Source organism: Varanus komodoensis, unplaced genomic scaffold, assembly GCF_004798865.1.
Source record: "Varanus komodoensis strain SLA01 unplaced genomic scaffold, ASM479886v1 scaffold3, whole genome shotgun sequence".
NCBI classification, from domain to species: Eukaryota; Metazoa; Chordata; class Lepidosauria; order Squamata; family Varanidae; genus Varanus; species Varanus komodoensis.
Window position 1 is genome coordinate 62,977,595 of NW_025335761.1, and position 10,899 is coordinate 62,988,493.

The window sequence follows — 10,899 nt, forward strand, 5'->3', positions numbered from 1 at the left end:
CGTGGTATCCCTCTGTAAGAACCTCAAAGGCTGCCACAAAGAGGGAGGTCAAGACCTCTTCTTGCTGATGCCAGAGTGCAGGACACGGAGTAATCAATTCAAGTCACAACAACCCAGGTTTGGGCTGGACATCAGGAAGAGCTTCCTCACTGCCAGAGCAACACGGCAGTGGGACCGGCTGCCTGGAGAGGTGGGGGGCTCTCCCACACTGGAGACATTCAAGGGGAAACTGGGCAGCCGTCGGAGTGGGGTGGTGTGACTTGGTGTCCTGCAACAGCAGGGGGTTTGTCTTGATTGTTCTCATGGCCCCTTCCAACTTTATTCTATGATTCTGTGAAAAGCAGACTTACATCCAAAGTATTTTAAACCAGACATCTTTCACCTGCAGCCCCAAGCATGACCAGAATGCAGCCCCTGAAAGGCCCCCAGGCCAAAAGTCACCCTGCATCTCTCAGCAACATGGGCACCTGGCTCAGCGTGAAGGCGGCTTCAAAGGGTCACCATGGTTCAGCCTTCCTCAAGTGAGTGCCTTCAGACTGAAGCGCCCTGGATCACTCCAGCCAGCCAAGCGGAGGACACCCTGAGGGGCTCAGCTGGGGAAGACTACAGAAATGCTTCAGGTGATAGTTCAGCAGAACACTGAAGCATTCTCTGACATGGCACTGTCCCCAGACTCATTTTCAGACATCTCCTGCTCTCTTTCTGTGCATGAGGGCTAGAAACTTCTCTGCTTTGCCCAAATGAAAAGTGCAGATTTTCAGGATGCTCAATTTGACACCAGACACCAAGGTCCATTTTCGCACAAGACTTGATCTTGCTTCCCCATCAGGCCTGAAACTCTAAATGTGCAGGCTCTCACCGGAAGTATGGCGTGAGACAACACCAAGCTCCAAGACTACTTCAGTCTTGGGTATAGGCTATTGTCCTCCAGACCAGAATGCACGTGATCTTGTGATGAAGAACGAAATCAGGGAGGCCTCAAACAAAAGCAGTCCTCCAATAATGGGGGACTTCACCTACCCACACACTGACTGGGTATGTGTGTTCAATTCATGTTCCAGTTCTGACAGAGAAGTTTTCAGTGTCCCAGATGATCGTGCCCTAGAGCAGCTGGTCATGGAACCAACCAGAGGGGAGGCAAGCCTGGATTTAATCTCAGGTGGGGTTGCTCAGGACACAGTTGTTGTTGCTGCTAGTTGTGAAGTTGTGTCCAACCCATCGCGACCCCATGGACAACATTCCTCCAGGCCCTCCTGTCCTCCACCATCCCCTGAAGTCCCCTTAAGCTCACACCAACGGCTTCAGTGACTCCATCCAGGCACCTCATCCTCTGCCGCCCCCTTCCTCTTTTGCCGTCAATTGTTCCCAGCATTAGGCTCTTGGACACAGTAGGACATGCTAATGTTGTTGAACCAACGGGAGGCAGTGACCGCTATCAGATTTAATGTACAGCCAGGTGAAAGACTGCTAAAGAGGTCCAACTCGGTGGCGTTTGACTTCAAAAGAGGAAACTGCTCTACAGTGAGGGAACTGGTAAAAAAGAGACGTTCAAGAGGGAAGTCATGAGGGTTGGATCTACTCCAAATGCTTGCAGATCATTCAGACCACAATAAGGAGGCAAGGATAGTATGCGCACCACGAGTGGGCAAAGAGCACAAAGGCCAAGAGGTCACCAGCAGAATGAACAAATCGAGTCAAGGGAGCTACTAGAGAAATGAGACTTCCTTCAAGAAATTGAAATCTCACCCGAATCAGGAAAACCAGAGGGAGCAGCACAACCTTGCACAGGGGGGATGCGAGCAGGCAGCGAGAGACGCAAAGGGGAGCATACGTATTGCTAACAACATCAAGGCAGACAATAAAGAATTCCTTACATATATCAGGAGAAACCCGCTAGGCAGGCAGCTGGATGGCCATGAAGTTAAATGACCACTAAAGGAGGATAAGAGAGTGCAGAGAGACCGAATGGATTGTTTATCTGTCTTCACAGTGGAGCACAGAGACCAGAACTGTTGCTGAACTTATGCATTCTGGAAGGGAAGTCTCATTGAATGAAGGGGGAAGTAAAGCAGAGAGTAAACAAAAGATGAATTTCTCAACCTTACTGATAAATTAATCACCTAGTCCAAACAGTATCCAGTCTAGAGTCCAAAAGGATTTAAACATGAAAATACCAACCTTCTTACAAAAATATTTAATATGCCTCTAAGGTCAGCCTCTGTAACTGAGGACTGGAGAATGGCCAATAACACCAATTTTTAAAGGGGGATCTGAGAAATTACAGGCTAAATTGTTTGAAAGCATCATTGGAGACTGAATCAGTAAGCCCAGAGAGTGACAAGCCCTGCTAAAAATGAATCAACGTGGCTTCTAACGCAGCTCAGTCTTGACTCCACTAACCTACTAGAATTATTTGAGAAGGACAATAAGCACACGGACAGGGGCAAAGTGGCACCGTATCCACAGGACCAGGGATCGTTCCCGGATCCTGCCCACAGTCCTGCGAGGGCAATGCTTTCCTTGGCTCCCCGGCCAGAAGGAATGACTGGCCGGGCTGTGCTCATGGGCCTTGCTTAGCTTCTTTGCCGGCCAAAGTCCACACAGGCGGCTCTTACCCAGGTGTGGTCTGTTCCATGCTAGAGGAGTCTTTCCGAATTCCTCTTGCTCCTCAAACACATTCATGGACTTTTTCAGGAAGGGGTGGGGCGTTCTCCCAACGCCTTGTAAATATACCAGACAGGCTGCATTTATTCCACCTTGCGGCTTAAGGCCTGAGGAAACAGGCTCGCCATTCATTCCTAGCCCCAGGATAAACTCAGCTGTGGAGATGCTGGTGTGTGCGCATGAGATGCTGGTGTGTGCGCATGAGATGCTGGTGTGTGCGCATGATCCTCAGCGGGCAGCTGGCTGGAGCAGGGGTTCCCCAGTCAACGGGCCATTCACGGTTGTTCTCCACTACCCCCAAAGGAGCAACGGCAGCAGAAGTCTGCCGCTATCTTCTAAGATCAACTAAATGTGACATTCGCCCAATACACTTCAGCTTTCATTTTTTCAAGCCACAAGTCACACCTAAAAGGAGAGCAGTGCCTGGTCTGCTCTCAGGGATGTCTGCCCAGGGCAGGCCACTTACTTAAATTAGGCATCTAAAGGGTCAGCCATGAGAGCCATTCAGGCTGGGCCAACTGTTCAATGCAGATATTGGGACAAATCACACTTCGCCACGGAAAGCATCAGATGCTCAGGGGAGACGCAAATCTCTGAGAGAAGAGTTGGCAGAGGGATGCTGTTCGCGTTCCAACGAAGCTATGCAGCTGCTCTTCAGCCAAAGCAGCTCCTTTCACCTTACCATCTTCTGCGGCAGAATAACCGGATAAATGTTACACAGAACAGCAAGCACTGTTCTTAACCAGGTCCACCTGCACTGCTACCAACAGCATACAAAGGACTTTTCGTGCACGTTTTATATCCTAAGACGCAACAGATTCTCAAAAGCCGCCGCCCCCAATTTCCTGGCAACAACCACCGTTCCTTGCCCACAATTTCAGAACAAGAAGCCAAGGGACATCCAGTTTGCATGTTCCCCTTTAGGCTATAGCAGGGGTGGCCGAACATGCTCAAGGGAAGAGCCAAATACCCGCAGCAGCAAGTGACAAGCTTCAAAATTAACTCAAAGAATCATGTGTGGCTCCCAGGCCTGGGCTTGGCCACGCCTGTATTTTTAAAAAGTGTATTCTGAAATGTCCATTTTAATGCAGGCACTAAATTTGGACATTTGCAAACATTTCTCAAAAAAAATTCTTGTTTGGGTTTGTCATGGTGAATGAGACATGCAAACAGACACAAAATTCTCATTCATCCAAATATCGTATTTGCTTGATTGGCATGAAATCTTTAGCTTTGATTCTATGCCCCATCTGTTCTTTGCCCCCACAGCTGACTTTTTCTCCAACCCTTGACTAACCTTCGAGGTCTAACTAATAATTTAAGTCCTTACCAGCAGCATGGCCTAGCCTTGAACAAAACACTGCTCCGAACTCTCAGCCGTACTCCTGCTCCCTGGCATACCTGCCCTCCGCAGTCGACCAGGGGCCACCCCTTCTGCATTGCAACCGCTGCAGCGACAATCCCAACCCAGACAAGGCCGCCCACAACGGAGACTGTGGAGCTAAACCCAGGCTTAGAGCGGTTTAAACTGCCAGGCAGAAGAAGTGGCAGAATCCGCCAGTGCCATCAAGAAAGGTATTAACGGACTTGCGAGAGTCTTGTGCGACTCACAGCACCTCGAGAAGTTACGACCACTCCTATTATAAAGGAAGATCCCGGAATGCAGCGAATAATCTCTCCAGCCCGAAATCCTCCACCACCCGGAGACACTTTGACTGCCTAGGGGTGTGCGCGCATCAACATCTGAATCTACCAGAGGCTGTTTCCTATCAGCGCTGTCTATTCTGAAAAGCAAGATCTTTCCGAGTATTGTTAGCCATGAACCTTTGAACCAGAGACGCTGGGATCGTCACGCGCAGTCATGCCACTATGGATTCTTCTGCCACTGTGGTGTGGCCAGAGCCAGCTCAACATAACACCAGCTAAAGCATTCATGAACCGTGTACTGGCGGGGCACATCAGGAGGAACTCAGAAACATAAAACGACTAATGCCAGTCCAAGGCATACAGAGATGTAGAAGAACGACAGCTACCCAGCAAGGGCCGCCTGGGAGGTGGTAAAGCCAGCAAGGGAAACCATGCAAAGCGCGCAGCGAGCCGCCTGCTATAGGTACACACCCTCTGGACTGCAAGGGGATTTATACGACGTCATTTCTGTCTCTCAAACCCCCCGGAAAACGGTTCAGAAAGCCTCCGGGACGGCAATTTCAAAGCCTGGATTTAAACACACACCCCAGACCAAGATGAACTCCAGGGCAACATCCATTCTGAAGCAGGGAATATCTAGGGAGACAAATAAAATGCAGTCCCCACCCATTTCCTAGCCCATCCAGCAGTACAGCGACTGATCCAACTTCTTCTAAAAGTCAGCACATCAGCTGTGCATGCAGAAAAGGGTTCGGCCAGCAAGAAACCTTGTGCTGCTCAGAAGAACTGAGGAAGTGCCTTGCTGGATCAGCTCAAGGGGCCACCGAGAGCTGAGCTCCGCTCACTGAGAGGCCAAGCGCAGGAAATTCACAAGGACAGGTGTGGATCAGCACCAACCCATTCAGCATCCCCAGCAACCAACTGGTGCCCACAGGCATCCTGCTTCTGGTGCTGAGCCATCAGGACCAGCAGCTGCTAGCAGTCCCCTCCGTTAGGAATGTGTCCACCCTCCTTTCAAGGGTGGCCATCTTTTGGGAGCAGCTTTATCAAGAATGGGGCCCTCCTTTCCCCACAGGACACCTGTTTTTCTCTCCTGAATCTCCCACCAGTGAGTTTTATGGGATGCGACTCGCAGTTTTACTGCAGGAAAGGGAGAAAAATGCTTCTCTCTCCGCTTTCTCCACCCCAGGCATCATCCTGTACACCTGTGCCAGCTCTCTCTGTACTCCCTAACTTGTGGCTTAGAAACATCATGCCGTAAAGGAGAAGCGTTACCTTTGGAGACCAGCCCCTCTGCACAGCTCCAGACATTACAGCTCCCTCAGTGTTTCGCACGATCCTTTGAAGGGCATTTCTGAGAAAGCAAAGAAGGGAGGAAAGGAGGTTAGAGGGCAGCAGGCAATTAGCGGGCAGCAAACATTTTATCTTTATAAAAAGGACATCATAAAAATTGCAAGAACACTAGATCAATTAAGGAAGCAGCACCTTGAACATGAAGGGCTCGTGCCTCTGGAGGACAACGGCAATGACAACTCAAAGTGCACAGACTGCTCAAAGAATTCCCGGGAATGACAGTGGGAAGGGACACAGACGCCCACAACTCCAGGAGTCTTTCTAGTTCCCTCCACTCCACAAGCCGAAAGAGAGGAACAAGATAGCACTCTAACACAGTCGCGTGCAAAACGGCATACCATATGGGCAAACGTGATACAAGCGGGATAAAGGCCCAACCAGATTCCTGGAACAAGGAAACTCCCTTATAAAAAGTAAGATAATCTGCCTCTGACTGATGGAACTGGAGTGCTGGGGACCCCAAACTCCAGCCGATGCAGGTTGGTATGCCTCAGGCGAATCTATTTCAGCCTTTCCCGACGTGCGGCTTTTCAGGGGGCTGGACTACCACTCCCATCTTCCCCAGCCAGCATGGGCATTACAGCTTTTTAGATGCACTCCAGGCCTTTTTAACCACTAAGCTGTTGACACCTGATGGACAAGCAACAGAAGAGTCCTTCAGGGGATGTGGGAAGGGTAAGTAGCCTTATTAGTCAGCTGGAGCAAAATCCACAGAGAATCTTATAGCCCCTTAAAGACTAACGCATTTATTATTATGAGTTATCCAGAGTTACAAGTGCATATACACACTCACATATACATAAACCTACAGGTAAGAGAGGGATTCTATCAAGCAGAAGAGCATCAAAAGCAGGTGGTTCCAAATTCCTACTCCTGTCTACACTGTACTGTTAATGTTGACCCCCCTGCCGGCCCCCACCCGCCAAGGATTTTTGGACTTGCTGCTTCGTTGAGCAGAGGTGGCCAGTTTGGATTCAGCCCACTGGGAAAGTGGGAGCTACACAGCGATATAAGCATTTACTTCCAGCGGGAATTGTGGCAGCAAACCTGAAGTGCAGCCTTCTCCAGTCAAGTGCTCTCTGGGTGCCTTGACAGACAAGCCTATCATCCCCAGCCAGCAGAGCCTTTACAAATGGGCTGGGAAAACCCAGCTCACTCCTTTCCTAATCCCCCTCCCGAACCACTACTAGTTTGACTCTCAGATTGGAAAGGGCAAAAGGAAAATAAAACCACCACATGTCCATCATACCAGCAGTTGAAGTTTCGAAGCGATGAAAAAAGGCCACACTACATTCAGTGCCCAGTTTAGCACCAGTCTTCCAGGTTTAGTGTTTTCTTTCCCAGCTGTGTGCACAGAAACCTGTGTGATAAAGAGCTCTATTAAGCTCTCTCTCTCTCTCATTCTCTCTCCGGAATCGCAGGCACGTGGCTTCTACATTTCTAGTGGCATGTGCATTTCTGCACGAAGGCCCAAAACTCCGAGAGTCCGCACGTGCAGCTATTTCAGGCTGTACAGAAGCTTTTTTCAGAGTCCTTGACAGGAAAGTGACGTCTCCACACGCCCAACCGTCCCCACAACTACCTGAATTTTCTGGCTCTCGGGGATGAGGAGGGCTAGCTCAGCAAGATGCAGCCGGCATGCAGCCTGCAAGGTTATCTCGGCCAGCTGCAAAACCTCCAACAGGAACAGGCTCCTGTGACTGTGTCAGGCTGCCTGTGCAATCCTCGATGGCAGCCTACGGGAACCAGCCTTGATTTACGGACATCCTGCCGTCAGGTTGCGTCCGACCCTGTGAATGAACACCCTCTAAACTGCCCTGTCCTCCACAGCCCCGCTCAGCTCTTCTGGCTTGATCTGCTCTCGGCCACGTGCTGGTCCTTTTGCTGTCCCGGGGCACTCACAAAGCTCTCCTCCAGCAGCGCGCCTCGAAAGCATCCATTTTCTTCCTGTGTACCGCTTTCACAACTTTGTGTACTGATAAGGAACACATCCTTATCAGCAGATCCTGGCCCTGGTCTCCTTGCTAGACGTGGCTTAAATCCGCCAGACAGGTTTTTCTGCCGTGCTTCATGGCTGGCTGCTTTTGAGGACAATGACGGCACAAGATTGAAAGGGTTTCCCTGACGTAACGCTGTTTGAGTATAATGCTGCCTGCACCCAAGAGTCCACCGAGACATGGATGGTGGGGTACCGATTTTAATATACGCGTGTTTGTGGGAACGCACAAGCGCACACACGGGCATGTGTGCCCCAACCCCACTCCAGTGTGGTTCACCATCATGCTGGCTGCGACCCCGATGGCCATACTGCCCAGAAAGGATGCAAAACCTGAAGTCAGGCACCGAGGAAGGCTGTAGCAGGGTCTCTAGGAACACCGTTTCCTCCTGCAGAGCCAAGAGGAGGAAACGCGTCCCCCGCAACCTGCTAAGCTCATGCATTGGCAGTGCCGTCTTGGGCTGGCTGCCCATCGGCTTAGAAGTCACCGAGGCTGCGCTCATCAGACAGACGAAACAGACAGGCCTTGCTCCGGAGCACATCATCCACAGTACCCTTAGCCTCCCAGGATCCTGGATGTGCGTGCTGGGACCTCCTGAACGGCGTGTCGCGCGCCTGACTTCTCCATCTCCTGTCTATCCCACCTCACCCAAAGCGGCCACCCTCCAAGACCCAGAAGAGCAAGGCAGTATCTGCAGCAGTTTTTGTCCTTTCTGATGGAGGCCTGCAAGGGAGACAAAAGGGGGATTGGGCACCGGCAGACGGCCAAGGTAGTCTAGCCCAGACTGCCAGCACCGGCCTGCAGGCCTTCTTGGCTTCTCCCCGAAATGCAAGCTGCACCTTCCCCCATCAGGGCAAAAGAGCAATGGGCTGTCACTGCTCCACTTGCTAAAAGGTTGCTTAATAGCAGCTGCACGGAGTCCGAAGAACTGCAAGGAAAGGGGGGTAGACTGCCCTACTCGCCTTTCTCCCAGCCCAAGTAGCACATTCCCACATCCCCCTCCCCTTTACAGGGAAGGGAAGGGAAGGGAAGGGAAGGGAAGGGAAGGGAAGGGAAGGGGAAGGGAAGGGAAGGGAAGGGAAGGGAAGGGAAGGGAAGGGAAGGAGGGGTGAAAACTTACCCCTGCAGACAACTCAGACCTACAAGGCTCGGCTGCGAGGAGGCAGCATTGCCACTGGTGCCACCTTGCAAGCTTCTGCTTGAAGGCCGTATTCACCAACCCCCCAGAAAATCCAGCAGCTTCCACTTGGATTAAGCACTGCTAAGAGTTCTGCAGCAAATGAGCGTATGGCAGCGGTTTGGGCTGCTCCGATGGGCCCATGGAATCTCTTCCCTTATTTTTAAAGTGTCCAAAGCATCAACCGGGAGGAAGGTCAGGGCAAAACTGGAATGACATCATGTAGGGGGAAAGCCCGGAGACTAGGATGTCCGGCCGGGAAGAGAAGGGCCTGCGTCCTAGACAAAAGAATCGCGGAGCATGATACCAAACAGCACCAACCAGTCCAGCCTCAGAGGCCGCCTGAATGGCTAGAGGTAAGGCTGTGCCAATTCTTCCCCGCCAGCATCAGCAGCTCTTCATACTGGGGTGATCTGAAAACTTGGGATTTGCTCAGCAGCAATTTCTTAAGAGGCTCTCAAAAGGATCTTTGTAGATACTTTCCCGTCATGGTACCAGGGGGACACCAGAGCCCTTGTCTTCTCCTTCGTGCCCTCGCCACTGGCAGAGGGTTCCAGGGAGGGGGAAGGGCTTCGAGATGCGGCCCTGCAATCTACACATTGACTGATTGATCAACCCACTGGGCCGAGCTTGCAAAACGTGGATTGAATTATTCCCAGCTGCTCTGACTGGGCCTCTGTTTTGGGTGCAAGTCCTATGGAAGCAATGGGGGCATCTCCCGGTCCAGCCTTGCTGGGCGAGTTTCACCTCGTTTGGCCTGCAGACAGGAGCAAACAAATCATCTCTTTGTTGGATCTGGATCCACACTGATTGGTAAAAAGAAGCAAAGGGGTCCTGGCAACAGCAAAGGCTTCTTTGAAGGAGGGCCATGATCCAGTGTCTCTCTACAAGAGTGCAAGGCCAGTCCCGACCCATTATTTTTGGTCAAGATCTTATGGCAGGTGGCGGCAAATCTACTCCAGGTTTTCTTGGATTGTTTGGATCCTCTCCAAACTGGATTCAGACCCAATTTTGGGAATGAAACAAGTTTTGGGCACCACGGTGGATGACCCCACCAGCCGCTAGGTAGGGGGAAGTATGAGCCGTGAGCCGTGAGTCCTCCCTCCAACCATCACCATCCTCGGGCTCCATCCTTGCAAAATGCTCTTTGCTGTTTCCAGCAGAAAATCATCCAGGTGAGTCTCAGAGAATATGCAAACGGTCTGCTGAACCCAAGCTAGCAATTACTTCCCAAAACACTCCTTATGATGTCATGTGTGTTCCATCCCCTGGAAGGGGCACTGTGGAAGTGAGCATGCCTCTTTTCCACACGCTCCCCATCCAACTGAGCCTCGCACCCGTGTTGAAACCTGGCCACGGGAGCCAGTTCTGAGCAGAGGGGCTGATGTCCTTTTGAGGATTCCCCGGCCTCAGCGCCCCGCCGGCGAGCTGCATCTCCATGCTGCTCCCGGGATCTGTCTGGTCCACCTCCGCATCTGCCCTTGGGCTAATCACCTGCACATCTTACTGAAATATTCTTCTGCTGAATCAGAATCGGCAAAAGCGGCACGACTGGCATCATACGGGAACGCCTGCCCGAGCCCGCCAGTGCGCTGGCTTTCAACACTGTGGTTGTGTGTGCTGAGTATCTCGGCAGCCTCCGATTCCATCAGCCATGGAATCCTCCTGAGAAGATGAGTTTACTATTGATGCACAAGACTATGATCCTGTTTGACTAAACATTTTTTTGAAAGTAATGTTGAGGCATGATTGTTCTGGCCCTTGAGGTATGGGGAACTTCAGAGGTCTACCTACCTGAGGTGTTTGGGGGCCTAGCTATGTGTCCCACCACCAAGATAGCTGTGTTGGTGGAAATGCAGGACACGGGTTTTTCATTTATTTATTTAAAAATTTCTATGCCGCCCCATTCGCCGAAGCCTCGGGGCGGCTTACAAAACACCAGTTTATTTATTTATTTATTTATTTATTTATTAAAACATTTTTATGCCGCCCCATTCGCCGAAGCCTCGGGGCGGCTTACAACATAGATAAAACAAGTTAAAATCCATATAAAATAATCTT

At 51.1% G+C, this 10,899-nt stretch overlaps 1 protein-coding gene across 2 annotated transcripts in view; it reads right to left on the minus strand.

Moving 5' to 3' along the window:
- FBXO34 (F-box protein 34) overlaps positions 1 to 10,899 on the minus strand; it is a 56,122-nt gene that overhangs the window by 19,099 nt on the left and 26,124 nt on the right. The window contains exons 1-2 of one of the 2 annotated variants that reach the window (XM_044435986.1): positions 6,914 to 7,092; positions 5,587 to 5,665 (exon numbers count right to left, since the gene is read on the minus strand). The gene's annotated coding sequence lies outside the window, so the exon portion shown is untranslated. Of the gene's footprint in view, positions 1 to 5,586; positions 5,666 to 6,913; positions 7,093 to 10,899 lie in introns of those variants that run through there. The other variant, XM_044435987.1, reaches the window with a different exon arrangement.